The following is a 21,583-nucleotide window of genomic DNA, read 5'->3' as shown; positions in this document are numbered from 1 at the left end:
CTATAATTTGAAAATTATTTTTGTTGCCACCTTTAAACAAAACAATAACTTTTGCAATATTTATTTTTGCAAGAATTATACAATGAGGCATTCATAATATGTGTTAAAACTGGTGTTAAGATATCTAATACATGCTTAATTGGTTTGATCTCGAAATAATATATATCAGAGAAGTTACTGTATTTAAATGATAACATCGTGCAAACTACTTCTTGTTCATCTGTTGGAAAGAAGAAAGCATTGTGTTGATTTCTAGGTTTCATAGAGACCATTGATTAGGGACTATGTATGCAACATACAAAATTTATTAGATACAAGTTAAAAGCTTCTGCGAGAGCGTTTCCTTGAAATGTTACACCTTCTTTAGTTATTTATTGTACTGCTGACTGAAAGGGATCATGTTTTAACACTTGTTCTACCTGTTTTCCATATCAGATCTGTTCTCTTCATACATATCTCATTAACCAAATTATGGAAATATGTTTTTTTAGTCGGCCGAAGAACCTTATTCACTGTATTTCTGCATTTTTTTTTTTAAGAGCGAACTCTTCTGGAATTCTTCTTTTAAGAAACGTACTATACAGTTTTTTTCTTTTGATTAATAAATTTTAAGCATTTCCAAGTTGCCCATGGCTTTCGTTTTTTTTAGCTTCTTTTAATTGCCTATATAGAAATAAATTTCGTATATCTTCTTAAAAATATCTAAAAATTCATTATACGCTTCATCAGCAGATGTAGCGGAAAAAACCGAGTCCCAATTTCTATTTGAAATAGTTTCACGAAACTTTTCTAACGTGGCGGAATTTATGCTGCAGATCCTAATAGTCCTTCTGTTTTCATTCTCAAACTCAATCTTCTGGTTCGTTATATTATTTATCAGCATGAATACGGGTAGATAATCACTTACACTATATTCTTGAACACCAGCACTAACGCAACTTACTTCTTGATTTCTCACAAACACATCAAGCAATACGGTTGATGAGGATGTGACACGAGTGGGAGAATTTATAAAATTACAAAACTTATTTGATATAAGTAGCATAAGAAAGTCGTCTCTGACAACGCGATTCTTCGAGTAAGTTTGTATTCAGGTCTCCACCAAGAAAAAGTTTACATCTCTCCTCATTTGCAAAACAAAAAAAGTACTATTAAAAAGTTAAAAAAATGAAACATTTCCACCTGGTGGACGAAAAAAACCGAGTAAATACAGTCCTTTCTTCTGACGCGAAGTATCTCATAGATGCGAGTCATGATGGTGTAACCCAGAATAACCTCAAGGTCATAAAAATTACTTTTTAACGAGACACCTCCACCTCGTCCGTAATCTAGATTTAAATAAAAATGATTATATCCAGGTGGTACAAAAAAATCACAGTCATCAATATACCATGTTTGCGCTAGCATAATAATATTAAATGAAGTTTGAAAAGAATCAGAAAGCAACATTAGGATGTCTCCTTTATTCTTAGCAGAATGCACGTTTAGGTGAAAAAAACTTATCTTAGTTTCTCCGACCCTCATTCAAAGAAAGATTCAACTGATCAAGCGTCACAGCACCAAGGTCTTCTGCCGTAATAAGACATACACATAAAAAAGTAGAAAAGAGCAATGTTTAACAAATCAGCCTCAAGTCATCCTCAAGTAGTACTCAAATAACAGGAGTGTCAACCGATTTTTTCGCCAGTATCTTGCTGTCTCGGACCCACACAAACCGCCAAAGATGTTCACGTTTCTTAGACACTGCCATTCCGAGCAGTTTTTTTTTTTTTTTTTTCTTTTTCAAATACGGGCACAAATTTTCGTTCACAAATACTGGAGCATCCGATGGCGGAGTTAGGTCGCGACAAAAAATAGCTTTTTCTTAACCTTATCAAGGACACTGTCTCGTTTATTCCGGAGTGAAACGTACAAACAGCAACACAATTTCAAGCCAACAACGGAGGTTAAAACCAACCTGCAATTTTACGAGTATTCAGTACGTTGTTCCTTCGCCGCCGCCACCGCCAAGAGAGATCCCGATCAAGCGTGTTGTCTTTTAAAGACGAGTGTGCACACGGTCCTGGCAGCAGATGACCAACCCACAGCAGGCAGGGACTGGCGCGTGGACAGGACGTATTCCACTGAAGAAATGGCAGCTTCCGCCGTCAGGGTCGATCCTTGTACTTCAGCCTTCAAATTTATGTAAATTTGCAGACCTCAGCCTGCAAATTTACGAGGATTCAGTACGTTGTTCCGTTGCCGCCGCCGCCGTATCTCTTTGGCTATCTCTCCAGACCAATCACCTTAGCTGGTGTTTTTCTACCCTATCAAAGAAAAGCATTCTTCAGTGCTCGTCTTCCCATTTAAAAATGGTGAAAATGGGCATAGCCATTTCTATCTTGGGTTCGGCCCTGAGAAAGCCGTTTTATCATGCGGTCAACGATAGTTGTGGCTTGCAATGGGAAGGAGCTGAGCTAGTTGATTTTACAGAGTGTCACAAGAAAGGATGTACAGGGACGTTTTAACCGCAAAAATAAACTAGGCAACGCTAGAGGTCACAACCAGATGCCAAGGTTTCAGCCCGAACGGACACCTTAACCAAAAGTTATAAGTGATTTTCTGAAAATTTCAATTTAAAAAAGGAGCCCATTTTTGCCCGTTTTCGGTTTCTATCGAGGGCCTCTTGTATTCGAAAACTTCCTCGGCCGCCATTTTCCCATTGAACTTTTCAGAAAATCACTTATAGCTTTTGAATAAGGTATCGGATCGGGCTGAAACTTTCGCATCTGGTTGGTTTGGCATCTGGGTGGAGAATGATCGTACGGCGATGCCTTGTTTATTTTTGCGGCAAACAAAAAAAAACTGTCATTTTTAATGACATTTTGTACATACTTAGTTTCTGCAACCAGCTGAACTTACAAAAAAATGTGAGGAAAGAAAGGAGAAAAGTCGCCCGACTGCTGGACTACGAACTATTTATTTACCCTACGCTTTTTCTTCTACTGGTGCTGTGACTGTGTTTCCAGCTTTTCTGCTTTTTCTTCTTTCTCGATTTTCCTGTACCATCACGGAAATTTGCATATCGTAGGAACTTATTTTCGCTTTCTTGTATGGAAATAGAGAATGAGCTGACGCAGTTGTCTTTTTTTTCTTCTATGGCTAAAGCCTTAAGTATTTCTCAGGCGAACCGGTCTTTCTGGTGAGCTAAGATGAGTAATGCGGGTTCTTGGGCGAGTTGGTACTGAACCTTGGAGAACATAATAGCGCTTCTTAACAGGGACGAAGAGTAGGAACGAGACAACACAATGCGCTAACTTCAACGGGTTTAATTGTCAGAAAATTAAGGGTATGAATACTCTGCACCATCGCGCCGTTCAACCAATCCCATGGCGTGGCATGGGATTGGTTGAATGGCGCAATGATGCAGAGTATTCACACCCTTGATTTTCTGACGATTAAACCTGTTGAAGTTAGCGCATTGTGTTGTATTGTTCCTACTCTTTGTCCTTTTCGTGAAGGGCTATTATGTTCTCCGAGCTAAGATGGTTGCCGTCTCGAGCTTGGCCTCGCACCGGCATGCTCTACAATGAGCTGCTAAGTGTCCAGGTGCTGTCAGGTGTCTTAGGTTAGCTGCATGTTCTCGTGCTCGGTCATTTATACAGCGTCCAGTTTGTCCAATATAGCTATGTCCACATGACAGTGGTATGTTATATACGACTCCTTTGTCGCACGGAACGTACTGTCTTGTGTTTCTTGTTACAGGTGTCTGTGTTGTTAGCCCCCCCTGGGAAAGATTAACCTTTCTGTACATTGCGTGTGCCTTGTTCGGTGCCGAGCATACCACTTTCACGCCTTGTCTGCTTGCGATCTTCTTTCAACTTATGAGTAATCCCATGAAAATATGGGACCACCACAAAAGGTGATAATGAGATCTTCTTTGATAAATTGAGGTCAGTGCGTCGACAAGTCTTTGTTATATTGTGGCAAACCTTTTCGCAAATAGAGGCCAGTAAGGGTTTCAGATATCCGGCCTCGTGAAGCCTGAACATTTGGGTATCAAAGCTTCTTCTATTCTGTGGGGGCAAGTCTTACTGAGACTGGCTGAAACGGCTGCGGTGGCGAACTCTTGTTTAACATTTTTGGAATGTTCGGATTAGAAAGGAACGATCCCTTTCCCCGATCACGCTTGATATCTGCAACACAAGTGTTATTTTTGGAACTTCAGGGACAAGTCATGAAACCATATGAAATTATCAGCACAGACCTCGTAGATGAATGTAAGCCCCATGCAACTTGTTTGAAAGTGCTGTGAGTGTGTTGAGGCATCCGTCTGCTGTTTAATCAACTCCAGTTGTACAAAAAATAAGATCGTCAAAATACACCAGACCATGGCAAAGATAAGCTTCAAATTCGCCATTCATGAATTGCGAATTAAAGCTCTTAAGCTATACGTCTCGGAGAAAAAAGGAAGTTTTGTTGTTCTTGGTTCACAAACATATGAGAAAAAGGCCCATCAAGCTGTCTTTAAGAATATACAAAAAGAATATAGACAAAAATGAACCAAAGCAGCGAAAAGAAACATCTTAGACCTCATGGAAGAAAATCAACAAACCAGCCTTTCCACCAAGATCAAAGCCGCAAAGAAAGGACAAGCTTGCGGTGTTTTTCTCCGCCATAATTCACAAAAAACGGCTTCCGTTTCGGGCCATAGTGTCAGTAAAAACAACGTGGTAAACATGTTTTTCAGTGTATTTGGCCCAACATCTCTTCAGAGTACACTTTGGGGACACATTTCAAATACCAAACTGGGAGTGAGTGATATCTACACGAACAAGGGAACAAGATCGTCCCGGCGTTTTTTGGGGGCGTACAAGCCATTCATTTATATTCTAATAAGCACTGCGACCTCAATTGCGGCATACAAAAACTCCAGCATACTAGAAACACATGCTCTTCAAATATTTCGCTACGTAAGGTGCTGTGAATATAATGAATAATGAAGCAACAGCAGCAAAGCACGCCTCATTATTCGTAATGTTTGGAATAATTGCAATGTCAAAACGAATATCTTTATGTTCATGTTTCAAGCAATTAGTAAACAAGCACAAATATATATTGAAATATTATTGAAGCAAGTATGAAGTAAAATACGATCCGTCGCCAAGACTGCGCTTCTGTAATTTATAGAAAAAAATCTTCTTAATACAGATGTTTCAAACGTATTTTGACTACCATAGATGCTTAGAAAATAGCGTGAACTTTATCACTTCTCCCTCCCCGTAGAAACCCTGCCGTACAAACGTTCAACGGGCCGGCATCAATTATTTTTTCACTTCGCGGCACTTACAATGACAGCACTACATGCTTTTGGTATGATTTCACACAGAATGAATATTAGAGGCTTTTAGTGCGTTCCACTGAGCCCATATCGTTCATATTGCGTGGGCACGATTACCACTATCTTCTGCTTGTTGTCGTAAAGATAGAAGTAGCAGTTTAATTTTGGTCTCTAGCATCACAGATATTTTTAGTAGTATACTGCTTGTGATGGGGAGTATATCTTTCACATTTAATTGCAATATAACGTATGTTTCTTTGCAGTTTAGATGATTGCAATATCAACTATATGCGTGCCGCCATGTTCTTTTACTTGCCTGTAAATAGCGGTCGCCCATACAAAAATGGTCTATGGACGTCTATGGAAAATCCTATGGTGAGCTATCACCTCCTATGGCCCTCTATGGTCAGCCATAAGAAACCATAAAACACGCTATAGCCACCTATAGAAAAACGTATGCCTTCAAAGCTATAGAATCTCGACCATTCCGGTTTCTATACCTGGCTATAGAATAATTTATGACTATGCAGCTATAGACTCGTGACTATTCAATATTCTTTAGCGAGCTATAGAAATATGTATGTCCTTAATGCTATAGATTGGCGACTATTAAATGTGCTTTAGCCGGCTATAGAGCGGTGTATGTCCCTAAATCTATAGAATCGCGATCATTAAATTTTCTTTAGCCGACTCTATAGTGTTTTATGTCACCAAGGCTATAGGCCTCCGACCTTTCAATGTTCTTTAGCCGGCTATAAAGTGGTGTATGTCCTTAAATCTATAAACTCGCGACCATCGAATTTTCTTTAGCCGTCTCTATAGTGTTTTATGTCACCAAAGCTATAGGCCTTTGACCTTTCAATGTGCTTTAGCCGACTATAGAGTGTGTATGTCCCTATATCTAAAGAATCGTGACCATTGAATTTTCTTTAGCCGACTGAATAGTGTTCTATGTGATTAAGGCTATAGCCTCCGATCTTTCAATGTGCTTTAACCGGCTATAGAGGGATGTATGTCTCCCGAGCTATAGACTCGCGACCGTCTAATTTTTTTAAGCAAAAAAAAACCCACGACCCTTCTTTTTTTTTTTTTTTTTTTTTTTTTACTGCAGATGTAGGAAAGTGGAAGAGAGTCATTCATGCGCTCGATCGGGGCGAGAATTTTCTTTAGCCAGGTTAACGGGGCGTACGTCGCAGCGGCTATACGCCCGCGATCACAAAAGCGTTCTTAGCTGTATGCAGTTTTGCCGGCTGCTTTCCCTGCGCATTGCCTTATTTCGGCGTTGACGTCATCTCAAACTTCCGTTTTCTAGCTCTAATTATCTGTCGTTTCCAGTGTATTTTGTAAGTATATGTATTTCGTAGCGCGCCTTCTACTTTGTCCGTGTCCCTGCCATGTTTGTATTTCTTTCCGCCTGTTCTGTTAAATATATTTAATGTGTTTTTTTTTTTGTATATTTTGTTTTTCTCGACGCGGCGTCAAAGAAACATAAACCCGCTGCTTACGCCACTACAGAGGTGAGCTTTACTCTTGTCATGACGGTTTATCGAGCTATAACGCCGTCTATTGGACCCGAATAAAGTCTCGAGAGGGCGGATTTGAATGCCGGTGCACATGTCATCAGTGTAGGTAGAGCAATGACGTAGCAATCGCGACGCGATTGCCGACTGCGCCTCGATCTGGCCGGCCGCGCTCGCTCTGTGGAAATGTAAGCTTGGAACTCTCGAGCAGCGTTAGCTTACTGAAGATGCAAGACACTACTTTGTCGTCGCGAATCCTTTGCCCTTCCAATCGCTGCGAAGCCGTTCCAGCGCCCGGCGTATACCCTACGCAGCGTCCTCCAACAACCGTTCGCACAGTATCGGAACCCTCCGTCTGCGAGCGCCGGCAGTTCGCCGTCGCGGGGATTATGTTCGCGGTGTTTCATGTTCGCCACAGGAATTCATAAAATGCTTCCATTCAAGTCGCGGCAATAAATCATCGGCGCTCGCAGACTGCCAGCAGGCTCCGGAAAGGTTGCAATGCAGCGCGGGCAGTCGCTGACAGGCGCTGCTGCCTGGGGTACGCCGAGCACTGGAACGTTTTCGCCGGAGTTCGCAGGGCAAAGATTCTCAACGACAAAGCAGCGTCCTGCATCATCAGCAAGCTAACGCTGCTCGAGAGCCCACGCTCACATTTTATCAGAGTGAAGGCGGACAGCCAGATCGAGGCGCAGTCGTCTCTCATTTCCCGATTGCTGCGTCGTTGCTCTGACTAAACAATTGACAGTTCCCTCGAGACTTCATGAGCGTTAAATTGACGCGTCTATAGCGCGATAGAGTGTCGTGACAACAAAGAAGCTTACCCCGGCAGGGGCGTAAGCAGAGGTGCAGTGTCCGTCAACGACCATGTCGAGAACGGCGAAATATACACAAATAACAGCCGAAAAAAAATTAACATCATTAGGCACGCGCTACCCTAGGTGCGTCCTATCATCTCCCTGTTCTGCGAATTCAACGAATAAGCAAGCGCTGTGGCTAATTTTTCTTCTTGTTCTTTAAATTACGAGACATTAAAGTCGTTGGAGCTTCTTGGAGCACAGAGCGCCACCATGTGTCATTATCGTGCTCAGAGATTGTAATTGATGGCAGTGATATAGACTGAACTTACGGATGAAAAATGTATCACGGCACAAATTTCTTAAACCACGCATTCAGAAATGCCACAACAATGCATAGATTCCCAAAATTAAAGTTCAAAAATGCGAATCTAACAGTGTACACACAATTCAAAAATGCTTGGTAAAAAAAGAAGTTATTTATTTATTTATTTATTTATTTATTTATTTATTTATTTATCTATTTATTTGTGAACATCCTGCGCAAAAAAAGTATTCTCCATTAATTATTCATTTTGAATTATACTGTGGGTTACACGGCGTAAAATATATCTTCAAACCTGCTTCGTTTTGGGTCACTTCTGGGAAGTGCAGCTTTAGAAAGAAGTCCCCTACCGAAAAAAACGGTATAACTTTCCCTATCCGGAATATGGAACCGGAAATTTGTTACTGGAAACCCGAAATCCAGATTGCAGACAAAGGAATAATTTCTGAAAACCTAAATTCCAGATAGAGTCCAGATAGAATCCAGATAGATTTCCGGTTCCATAATCCGGATAGCGAAAATTTATACCGGATTTTTCGGTAGGGTCCAAAAGGCTGGGGGGCCTTCATGGAGCTGTCCTGTTCACTCGGTAGTGACAGAAGAGTAGACGCTATCGTGTTTGAGGCCAATCATGTCTCCGGTTAGGGTCCCGTGACAACTGTCTCGAAGCTGGTGATAACGCTGAACACGGCACCTGCCTTAAGCCCAAGGCCACACATAGCATCCACTGCACTATCAACCTTGGGTCGAACTGTCAACAGGATACAAGTGACATCCTCTCGCTGTGTTCATTGTTGGTATGCCCCTGAAGATTAGACTTTGTGATCGCACCCCGTTCTGGCCTTGAAGGAGCTCTGCTTTTCAAAGTTTTCTTTCTCTCCCTAAGCTGAAAGCACTGTTAAAGGTGCGGACTCGGCGGACCAATCAACCGTAGACTCTTTATCGCTTCACTCCGTTCTCTGTGCGCATGTAACGGAAGGAGCGTGATCACGTGGTTTGACGGATGACGCATTAGCCGCTGCCAATCCCGAAATGAGGCTGCTTGCGGACCTAGTTTCGCGTGTCGTGCGGCCCACGTGTCGTGCGGCCCGCGGGGCTGCTGTGGATTTCGCTTCTATGGTAAAAGGTATCCCGATCGAAAAGTCTTACCCGTATGTCGGCAACAAGCGATTTCTTCGAAGAAGACGAAGACATTCTTGTGATGCGTTCAGTGTTCGGTTCGGCAAATGACAGCTTGCGCTACGTCGTCGTGAATCTTCACGGATCCCTTCCTTCTCGGTTTTGTGTTTGAGTGGTTGGTCTGCAGTGCCCGTGTCGACGTATATTTTGGATTACATCTTTCAAGTCCGGTGTTTTGAACGTAAGTGCGCTGCAACCTACTTGGCGACAATTGACCGTTCTGTAGTGTCTATCTCCTGGCAGTGCCTATCTTCTGACAGCTGGGAGAATAATTTTCCCGTAATTCTATCGCAGTCGCCTGCCATTTAACTCTCTGAAATCATGTGAAAATTGCAGTTTGAATACTGACATTTTATTCTCCCTACGTTTTGTGAAAAGACGTTTCATGGACACCTTTTCGTGGATACACGTTTCCTGGAGACACGTTTAGTCGACACTCGTTACGCGAATTGCACGGTGCAGGGACATTTCGTCGCGCCAGTGTTCCTGAGGCGCGTGCTCACCAACTCAGCCCACCCGTTCACTCCACTTGGCAACTCATTACGAAAAAAAAAAAAAAATAAAAATATATTTTGAGTTGTTTATAAACATCACGTGTTGATGAAACGATCTCGATGAAACGTCTTTTGATGAACTGATTGCAGCGCCAATGAGTGGCGACTGGCATTAGAATTTCGGGGGAAAGGGGGGGGGGGGGATTCGGCCGGCTGCCGGGAGACTAGACACTACCCAGGAATTGTCTTTGGTTCTTGTTTGCTTTGCAAAACTCCCAGTTGTATAACAGCTCAGTAGTACCTCTTCACATAGTACAGATTGCTTAGTGTGTGCTTGTCTACAGAATGGGCTGTGTGTAATAAACGCCTAGGAGATTTGAAAACAATACCTTGTGTCTGTTTACCTGTGCTTTTGCCAACACCTCGGTGAGTGCATCTGTTTTTTGTTGTTGTTTTGTCGAAATGTTAGCTCTTTGTTTTAAATGGGACTATGAAGTTCGGCACGTCTTACAAGGTTTTTTCTGAAGATGCCCAGTGACAACAAATAATTTGTTTCACATTTCTTACGATTGCGGTAAAAAGAAAAACTACAGGCAGCTATGGCACGATGGTAAAGAGACTAAGACGAGATATAGGAGAAGCTATAGCAAACCATACAGAGAGCAATAGGCAGCTAAAGAAATCATAGAAAAAGCCATAGGCAGCTATAGCACGGTGTCTAAAAAGATCCATAGAGTAAGCCATAGAGATCTCTATAGCAGACCGTACAAGATGCTATAGGCGGCTAAAGGGACCATAGGAAATGCTATAGGAAGCTGTAGCACGATGGGTATAGAGAACCATAGGACGAACTTTAGAATGAGCTATAGCGGACCATACAAAGGGCAATAGGCGGCTAAAGAAACCGTAGGAAAAGCCATAGGCAGCTATAGCACGGTGTCTAAAAAGATCCATAGAGTAAGCCATAGAGATCTCTATAGCAGACCATACAAGATGCCATAGGTGGCTAAAGGAACCAAAAGAAAAGCCATAGGCGGCTATAGCATCCCTTTTAAAGAGACCCATAGATTAAACCATACGAAATTCGATAGAGAAATTTCCATTGATAAAGCTATAGACAACCATAGGGGAGACCATAGGAAAGGCTATAGACAGCCATAGAAGCGGCTATAGCTAATTGGGCCAATTTGCTATAGCCGGCCATACAAAGGATTTTCTATAGCCGACCATAGACCATTTTTGTATGGGCTCAGCCTACGTATTTTCGTCCCCTGCAGCCCAGTCACTACCCAAATGGAAATCTTATATCTGGGCCATATCTGGCCATATCAAGCATTATATGATTATATATGGCGCATATACAGCCTTATCTGGCGTATATACAGCCTGATATGGCGAATATACAGACTTATCTGGCGTATATACAGACTTTTCAGTCGGCCGGTTTTCAATATATTAAAAAGTGAAAAAAGTAAGGAAACTCTGAATGACTCAATGTTCGCGAGATAAATATTAGCACAAATAATCCCAAACTTGAGCTTTGACAAGTTTAAGTTTGAGATTATTTGTGCTAGTTTTCACGCAGATTTCCATGTAGCTTAATTATTTCAAAGTGTTAACATTACGCCCAAATATACAATTTGCTAAATCCCCCAAGCGCTTCGGACCATACTCGAGGAATCATGGGGACAGTGTTTCTTCAGCTGCCTAGTGATCGAAGATTTCGAACAATTTTATGGTTACACAGACTTGGGTGTAATTCGGAGTCACCCTGAACACGTGTCGTACAGAACCCAAGTACCTGCCAAACAACTTTTAAAATGTCCCGCCAATGTCAGTACTGTGCATTCCGTCCAACCCTCAACCTGGATGAGCTGCAGATATATCTCTTACATTATTATCTTTCTCGTAAAGCTTCAAAGATATTAAGTTAGAAACACTAAAAATGTCATAAACAGCTCCGCTGAATCCGAGCTAGATCCCGGTTTTGGTTGTTGTAATTTCTCGGCTTTTAAGTAATTCCTGCCAAAAAAACAATCACGAGAATGATAATGGGGTAAGAAATTTCGGCGGCTCAGCCTGGTTTAAGGTTGGACAGAATGCACAGTATCATAAACGCTGCCACTGACAAGAAAATTTAAAAGTGATATATATGACAGGCACTTGAGCCCTATGGGACGCTTGTTCAGGGTGACTACGAATTACACTTGAAACTGTGTAACCATGGAGTTGGTCAAAACTAGTGATCACTAAGGAGCTGAAGGATCACCGTTTCCATAATTCCTCGAGTGCGGGCCGGGGCACTTGGGAGAATTGTAGACAATAAAAGGATACAAAGTGCTGATTTCAGGCTTATGTCCATTTGAAATGCCTGGCAAGATCTGGAGTTTCCTTACTTAGCCAGATCTGGGGTTTCCATAACTGGCCAGGGGTATCAGGCTATATCTGTCATTATGAGACTATATCTGGCAGATATACGACATCAGGTTATGTGTGGCCAATTTTTAATATGACCCTATTTAAAATCTTCAGATCTGGCCAGATATAAATTTTTTGTAAGGGTATCGTTAAACTTGAGGAAGAAAACGAGAAAGGACGGACAAACAAACACTGGAAGTTTGTGTTTGTCCGTCCTTTCTCGTTTTCTTCCTCAAGTTTAACTATCCGTACCAACCCGCTCGTTCTGTCCCTACCAGTCACTATACCTCGTCTCACCCTACGATGGACTAAAGGCAAAAGCTACGGACAGCCAGATCCAATCACCAGCCACTTAGAAATTGCGTATTGCGCTTTGATGCACGTATCAGTGCCCGCGTCTCGGATCATTGATGAAAATGGGCGGACAGTGGTTTCAATCGAAATAGCACTCAGTGACTCAATAATTTTGGATTGCAAAAAAGAGACTGTTTGCAGTGTCGAAGCTATAGAAATGATGCAGCATTTTTTGGGTTCGGAGCATTATTAGTCCACCCCTAATCAATGCTAGGCATGTCACAGTGTAGCGTGGAACGTGATTGGACCTGGCGGTCCGTGACTTTGGCTTTTAGTCCATCGTAGGATGAGGAAAAGTATAGACGGAGGCATCGGCACGTGCATCGAAGCGAAATACCACGCAATATCTAAGTGGCTTGTGATTGGATCTGGTGGCCCGTACCTTTTACCTTTAGTCCGCCCTGGTGTGAGGCGAAGTATAGGCATTTTGAGCTTGGGTGATAACACTAATAAGAAGTGTCGGGATGGTTGAAACCACTATAATCCTAGAAAAAATGATATTTGTAAGAGCAATATCTAGGTAAAATTAACGCGTAGGATCACGTAAAATAATATTGCCGCGCGCGCAGCTGGACAAGTAGGCAGCGCGCGCGTGGCCTAACGGTTATCGCGCTTCCCTTCCACGCAGAAGGCCAGGGTTCGATTCCTGGCCGCGACTACACATTTTTGTTGACAGTGTAATTTGATATTCTAGTGAATTCGAGAACCGTCTTGCTGATTCGAGGTTAGGATGGTCTACACACCGAACCTTCTACGCCGAACGATCCAGAAACCCACGAGGGTACATAAGGGATTCCGCCAGGCGAGCGAATTCAGTCTCGCCCCAGCGCTCGCTCCTGCGGTTTCGCCGACTTCGACGCCCGCGACGCTTTGTTATTATCTTTTGTACTCTTTTATTTTTGGCACAAGTTCGCCACATTAAACGTTTATTTCTTCCTGTTCATCTGTTGTTTTTGGTCACCACCCGTGACATATTGGTGGAGGTGCGGGGTAACGCATGCCCGTGCACCGTTCCCCTCCGAGGGTTCGCAGTGCAAGTCCGACGCCAAGCCCACGAAGAACCGACGAAGGCACTACCGAGATCAGGTTCAGTCGTCGCACCCAAGGCCTACACCCGGAATTCGGACTTCTGCCGCCCAGGACCAAGCAGCCAACGAAGCCGACGATGGCCGACCAGTCGCCGACCCCCGCCGCTCCTGCCGTCGTCTACCTGCCCGCCGCTCCCCGTACGCCGACTGCCTTCCACGGCGAGATCCATGAGGATGTCGAAGACTGGATCAAGCACTACGAGCGTGTGGCCCAGCACAACCGATGGACGGAGGACCAGCGCCTGCAGAACCTTTACTTCGCGCTCGAAGGAACGGCCAGGCACTGGTTCGAGAATCGGGAGACATCATTGATCTCGTGGACCGCCTGCAAGAATGAGTTGAGGCGAACTTTCACTAACCAGTATCGACGGGAGAGGGCCGAGGACCTTCTTCGAATGAGAACCCAGGGCGCAAACGAGACCATCACCAGTTTCGTCGAGGATGTCCTGCGCCTGGTAACTCGCGCCGACCCTGAAGCCACCGACGAAAAGAAGTTGCGGATCCTGATGCAAGGCGTACGAGATGACATCTTCGGAGGCCTCGTCCGCAACCCGCCGACCACCGTCGAGACGTTTGTAACAGAGGCGACCAACATTCAACGGGCCCTGCAAGCACGAGCCGCTCACTTTCATCGAGCCCCTGCCGTCGCTGCACCCACGCCGTCAAGCTGCGCCCTCAGCCCCAATATTCCAGGGATCCGAGAAATATTCCGGGACATCGTCCGTGAAGAACTGAAGAAGCTGATACCTGCCACCGAACGTCCAGCTTCACTCTCGATCGCCGAGATTGTTCGAGAAGAGGTCCAGCAAGCGCTCCAGCCAGACGTTCTCGCCGACGCCGCACCGGAACCACCAGCTGTGACCTATGCTGCCGTTGTTCGTCGTCCGCAGCCTCCTATTGCTCGGCAGTACCCATCTGCACCCCAACGAGAAGTCTCTTCGCCGCAGTACGCGCCGCGCCAAGAGCAGCGTGGACTTCGAAAGACCGACGTGTGGCGCACGGATGACGGACGCCCGGTGTGCTTCCACTGCGGGGAGGCTGACCACGTTTACCGGAGGTGCCCCTACCGCCAGCTCAGCCTGCGAGGATTCGCTCCAAACGACCGTCGACCTCGTTTTCGAGAACGACCAAGGGACATCGAGGAATACCTCCGTCGCCCTCTGTCACCAGCGCCCACCGCACCACGAGGTTCCCGTTCTCCATCCCCCCGACGTTCCGCGTCGCCTTTCCGTCGGTCGCGCCGTGACAGCCTGTCCCCCCTATCTCGTCGGGAAAACTAAGTGCGGACGCCTGGAGGTGCCGTTGCCGAAGACGACCCGAGTAAAGAGCCTCCAAGAACGCCGGAGCGCTGCCACTCTCGCGACGCCACGCATCGCTACGACGCCCCTGCAACGGTGTCCAACAACCTAAACGTCGTCATCGACGGCCACGACGCATCGGCACTCGTGGACACCGGAGCAGACTACTACTCAGTCTTGAGTGGGAGGCTCTCCCGCCGCCTTCGAAAAGTCATGACGCCGTGGGAAGGACCCCAAATACGAACCGCCGGAGGACATCTCATCACACCAGTCGGGAGATGCACTGCTCGCGTCGAGATCCACGGTGAAACGTGCCCTGTCAAGTTCGTCGTTCTGCAAGACTGTTCGAGGGACGTTATCCTCGGAATGGACTTCCTCTGCGAGTATGGCGCCGTCATCGACCTCGGAACAAACCGGCTGACGCTACGAAAACCTGCTCCACCAGCGGAGGAACCCCAAGCGACGACACCCACGGTCCGAGTCCTCGCAAACCACGTAAACCTACCACCGCGGTCGAGTGTTTTCGTACTTGTCGGGATCGATGAAGCTTCCTGTGGCGAAGTTCTTCTCGAGGGAAGCCTCCAATTGCTCCTGGGAAGAGGCATAGGCGTCGCAAGGGGAGTAGCTGAACTTCAGGATGGGCGGACTGTGGCCCTCGTGACGAACTTCCGAAACGAAACGCAACACCTCACGAAAGGTGCAGCCGTGGGCCACATCGAGAAACTCCGAAACCCCGCCGAAATCACCGCGATTACTGACGAATCCTCGCCGCCCCAGCAAGACCATACGTCGCCAGCGCAGCTCGACATTGACCCTAAGCTTCCAAACCCTAAACGGCGTCAGCTGGTTAACCTCCTCGCCGAATACCGCGACTGCTTTGCGACGTCGTCGAAGGTGCGCCAGACCGCGGTTGCCAAGCACCGCATCGTTACCGAGGACGACGCGCACCCTGTGCATCGATCGCCGTACAGAGTCTCCGCTAAGGAAAGGGAGGTGATCCATCAGCAAGTTCAAGAGATGCTGAATGACGACATAATCCAACCTTCAAGCAGTCCATGGGCCTCTCCAGTCGTGCTGGTTAAGAAGAAGGACGGAACTCTTCGGTTCTGCGTGGACTACCGGCAGCTCAACACGGTTACGAAGAAAGACGTCTACCCACTGCCCCGCATCGACGACACTCTAGACCGGCTGCGCCACTCTCGATACTTTTCATCGATGGACCTGAAGAGCGGCTACTGGCAAATCGAGGTCGACGAACGGGACCGAGAGAAGACAGCCTTCGTCACGCCGGATGGACTGTACGAGTTCAAGGTGATGCCCTTCGGACTATGCACGGCGCCAGCAACTTTCCAGCGTGTCGTGGACCCCGTACTGGCAGGGCTGAAGTGGCAGAGTTGTCTCGTCTACCTTGACGACGTCGTAGTATTTTCAGCTGACTTCGACGAGCACTTGAGACGACTCCGAGCTGTTCTTCAAGCCATTCAGACCGCCGGACTCACACTCAAGCCGTCAAAGTGCCGGTTCGCCTATGACGAACTGAAGTTCCTTGGCCACGTGGTTAGTAACGAAGGCGTCCGCCCAGACCCCGAGAAGACTCGCGCCGTCGCGGCATTTCCAGCGCCGACAGATAAGAAGGCCGTGCGAAGATTCCTTGGACTTTGTGCCTATTATCGACGCTTCGTTCGGGATTTCGCAAGGATTTCCGCACCACTTACGAATCTCACGAAGGACGCCGAGAAGTTCGAATGGGCCGAGGAGCAACAGCAGGCATTCGACGAACTGAAATGACGACTCCAGACTCCTCCTGTGCTTGGACATTTCGACCAGGATGCGGAAACAGAAATTCACACGGACGCAAGTAACGCGGGACTGGGCGCAGTACTAGTCCAAGTGCAAGAAGGCATCGAGCGAGTCATCGCCTACGCAAGTCGGACATTGTCCAAGGCGGAGAAAAATTACTCCACAACTGAGAAAGAATGCCTTGCGGTCGTCTGGGCAATAAGGAAGTTTCGTCCGTACTTGTACGGGAGCCCGTTCCGTGTAGTCACGGACCACCACTCGCTCTGCTGGCTTGCGAAGCTGAAGGACCCGTCAGGACGCCTCGCTCGATGGAGTCTTCGACTACAAGAGTTCAACATGACAGTGGTCTATAAGTCAGGCCGCAAGCACAGCGACGCCGACTGCCTGTCCAGAGCCCCCGTCGAAACCCCTCCCGGCTGCAGCGACGACAATGACGACGAGTGCTTCCTAGGAGCAGTGAACACCGACGATATGGCACGACGTCAACGGGACGATCCTGAGCTGCGCGCATTAATCGAGCACCTGGAAGGGGGCAGGAGTACCGTGCCACGTGTCTTCTCACGAGTACTGCCGACCTTCGCCATCCGGCAAGGTGTACTCTACAAAGAGAACTTCGGCAACAACAACACACCGTGGTTGCTGGTAATCCCGAGTGACCTTCGAGAGGAGATCTTCCAAGCCTGCCACGACGACCCGACATCCGGACACCTTGGTTACAGCCGGACATTGGCCCGTTTTCGTGAAAAGTATTACTGGCCGAAGCTCCCCAAGACCGTCCACCTATACACACGATCATGCCAGGAGTGCCAGCGACGCAAGAAACCTCCGACGAGGCCGGCCGGACTTCTGCAGCCCATTTCTCCTCCAACTACACCCTTCCAGCAGATCGGAATGGATCTACTTGGTCCTTTTCCGCCTTCGACGTCGGGGAACCGCTGGATCATCGTCCCCCCAGATTATCTCACGCTGTACGCCGAAACGAAAGCTCTTCCTTCAGGGACTGCTGTGGAAGTCGCCAAGTTTTTCATCGAGTCCATCGTCCTCCGGCACGGCGCTCCCGAAGTTCTGATTACAGATCGCGGATCTTCGTTCATGGCCCAGCTGACGCAAGAGATCCTTCGTCTCAGTGGCACCGGCCATCGTCGAACCACTGCATACCACCCGCAGACCAACGGGCTGACCGAGCGACTCAACAAGACAATCGCCGATATGATCTCTATGTACGTCGACGTAGAGCACAAGACGTGGGACGAGGTGTTGCCCTACGTCACGTTCGCCTACAATACGGCGGTTCAAGAGACCACTGGATTCACCCCTTTCCAGCTGGTACATGGTCGGAAGGTAACGACCATGCTGGACGCAATGCTGCCCCATGAGCCATCTGGCAATGAGAGCGACGACGCCCAGGCGGTTGCTCAACGCGCCGAAGAAGTCCGCCAGCTCGCCCGACTCATGATTCAAGACCAGCAACGCGTCGACGCGGGCCGCTACAACCTTCGTCGCAGGGACGTTCACTTCCAGCCCGGAGACAGGGTGTGGGTGTGGACGCCCATCCGTCGCCGCGGCCTCAGTGAGAAACTGCTGAAACGGTACTTTGGACCATACAAGGTACTTCGTCGCCTCGGCGAGCTGAACTACGAGGTGATGCCCGACGGAACAAGAACATCATCACGCCGCCCACCACGACCTGAAGTCGTCCACGTCGTGCGCCTAAAGCCGTACTACGCTCGATAGGACTGTGGATCTTATGTGTTTCAAGTGACTCTTTAGTTTGCCGTTCTTTTTATGTGCTTTGATTTGTTTTGGGTTGCATCGGGACGATGCACTTTTTAAAGGGGGGAGTAATGCCGCGCGCGCAGCTGGACAAGTAGGCAGCGCGCGCGTGGCCTAACGGTTATCGCGCTTGCCTCCCACGCAGAAGGCCAGGGTTCGATTCCTGGCCGCGACTACACATTTTTGTTGACAGTGTAATTTGATATTCTAGTGAATTCGAGAACCGTCTTGCTGATTCGAGGTTAGAATGTTCTACACACCGAACCTTCTACGCCGAACGATCCAGAAACCCACGAGGGTACATAAGGGATTCCGCCAGGCGAGCAAATTCAGTCTCGCCCCAGCGCTCGCTCCTGCGGTTTCGCCGACTTCGACGCCCGCGACGCTTTGTTATTATCTTTTGTACTCTTTAATTTTTGGCACAAGTTCGCCACATTAAACGTTTATTTCTTCCTGTTCATCTATTGTTTTTGGTCACCACCCGTGACAATATAAGAATATATTAGAACCAAAGGTATAGACTGACACTGTTTCCAAACAAAAAAGAAGAAAGAAGAAATATCGTTCATTTATGTCGCAAAGCAACTGCGGCTATGAGCGACACCCCAAGTACTCCTTTAGGGATGAGACCGCCCAGGAATCAAACCCTCGACTTTGCGCTCCGAATTCCGAAACAGGTCCTCAGCGCCACAGAGGTGGACTGTTTCCAAAGAGGCCCGCGTTTATCTACACCATGTGAGTGCACTACGCGAGCGCAGAAACCAGATTCATGGGAGGTGAACCTTTTGCGCAAGTGCCATGGGGACAACAGCCCCACCGCAGAGGCGTGATGTCAGAGCCGCGTGTTGGTGTATATAAGACTTTATAAGACAACTAAGAAGTTTCTTATAACACCTTTGTAATCAAATAGTGCTCTGATCTGTTCTTATGAGGCTCTTTTATGCTCTTGCATGACTGTGTCTCAGCATATGTGCTGACAGAACTAAACAACTTATTATGCGTATAAATATTTTCACTAGGAAAAGTTCTGAGGCGTTTGACTTACGTCGTACTAAGGCACACATATGCATTTAACAAAGGTCATAGTGTTCTGAAGACCGGTTTTGGCCACTAAAATATGGCAAGAGTAAGAAAGAGAAAGATTCGCTGTGGAGCTCGGCTTTCCACAACTTCGCTTGTGCCGACGACATTTCCATTTTAGACATGCTTTCCTTCAAGTTTGATGCTTTCGAGAACAGCACTGGCAATACGCAATACGAGCAAAGCTGCGGCGAGGCTGACGTCGAGAGGATGTCCTAGCAGTTCCATCCACCGAAGCGGCTGAAGTACGCCAGCGATCGGGTCACACCAACTATCCCCAAAGCTGCTTTTGTACGACTTTCGAGTGACGGGTTAATTTTTTTTTTAAATTTTGTGGAGGGACAATAGCCACGTCTGAGACACACATAAGAGACTCTTGGGGAGCGGGGAGTTCCTCTTTCCGCTCTTCTCTCGTGGCGGCCGAAGGCCAGAGAGTTACGGTCACTCCCTGTTAAGGTTACTAAACGGGCATTACAAACGGTGGGTTAGCGATATCCACCAGATGCTCTTTACCAATTGTTCAATTCATTTTAAAAGTTTCTATTCGTGTCGTCTTCAATAAGAGATAGTTGCGTCTGATGTGATACTGGTCCCTTGAACACGAATAGACCAAAACGTAAGCGTCGAAATTTCAATGTCGAGTAGACCTGTTTTGGGACGGTCTGTTGTATCCATCGTCGTTCACATAGATTATTTCATAGAAAAATGTTTGAACAGCAGTAGAGGCTTTAATACACGACGTTTCGGGAAGAGACTTCCCTTCTTCAAGTGTGCAGAAAATACAGTTGCAAGGCGCTTTTAGAGAGACCAAAGGAGAGGAGGAACATTGGAAAAAGCGAAAGAAAAAAGTCACATATATAATAGTACAAGTAAAAACACTTGAGCATGAAAAAACTACATTCCAACAAAACACACATAAAAAAGAAAAAAGAGAGAAGTGGTAGTTTTAAGGGTAACACGATCGCGGCAGTCGTTAGCGAAACCAAGAAAATACATCACAGGCAACGGCCTCCGTCAAGTTAGAGTTAGAGCTCCAGATCCAGAAAAATAACAACATACAGGGGTCAAGTCGAGTGAGCCCAAGCCAGTATAACGCCGAAGCAAACGAAGGTCATAAATAAGCCCGAAGTGTGTGTAAACGGACACCAGAAATGTCACACCTGGGTGGCACCGCTCAACAGAATACCGAGAAATACTCCCTAAAACGCTCCCAACACGATCTCCCTCCTCCCCGCAAAAAAAAAAAAAGGGAGAGGAGGGAAGTTAGCGGGCGACGTCCCCACATCCCATTGTTTCTAGCTCTCCCCTCAAAGAGCTTTAGCTCTCCCCCGCTCTCCTCTGCGATGGGGGAGGTGGTTTGCCTGTAGTATACTAAAACTAAAGACCTACAACAGCCTATACAAGTTTCCTTTTGAAATGTTCATACCAAGCGGGGTTAGGGTTATAAATTTAGATATATAAAAATACTCTTTATTTTTGCGCGTAATATCATTTTTGAAACTGCTTTCCACGATGATAATTTTTAGGTGCGTATGTATGTCGTGGTCGTCGGAGTTAAAGTGTTTAGCTACTGGTGTTTGTCCTTTATTTACGTCAGACTTATGGCCATAAAATCGCTCTTTCATAGAATTTTTAGTTTCTCCTACGTATTGCTTCTTACACAGCGTGCAGTTAATAATATATATCACGTGAGGGGTTTTGCAGTCGATATGCTGTTTAATATTTACGTAGAAATCTGATGCGTAGCTCGAAATTTTATCAGCGGTCGAAACGAACGGGCAAAGTTGGCAAGGAGTGTTGAGGCAAGGACCACAACCACGGCATGAATTGGGTTTTTTTATATACCAAGGACATAACATCATCCCAAGATTCCGATGCTTACGAAATGTGACAAATGGAGATTCGGGAAATATTTTTTTAAGTTTATCGTCGGCATGTAGGATGTTTAAATGGCGTTTCAATATGGAATTCAGGCTTGATAGGTTCGAATAGTAGTTTATAACCAACGGAACCCTTGTTTCGTTGGAGTGAAGCTGTCGTGTGGATTCAAGGAGTGTGCTACGTTCCAGAGCGGATGCCTTTCTTGTGGCGTCGTCGAGAATACATGCAGGATATTTCCTTTTGAATAGTGTATTCT

General features: G+C 46.4%; 1 pseudogene; it reads right to left on the bottom strand.

The window, feature by feature from the left end:
• Window positions 1-655: 655 nt before the first annotated feature.
• Window positions 656-1,413, bottom strand: LOC120843713 (annotated as a pseudogene).
• Window positions 1,414-21,583: the final 20,170 nt, after the last annotated feature.

Source organism: Ixodes scapularis, unplaced genomic scaffold (assembly GCF_016920785.2).
Source record: "Ixodes scapularis isolate PalLabHiFi unplaced genomic scaffold, ASM1692078v2 PGA_scaffold0__279_contigs__length_252992795, whole genome shotgun sequence".
Classification (NCBI taxonomy): Eukaryota; Metazoa; Arthropoda; class Arachnida; order Ixodida; family Ixodidae; genus Ixodes; species Ixodes scapularis.
Note: the sequence above shows the minus strand (reverse complement) of the source record. Positions and strands in the feature narration are given on the sequence as shown.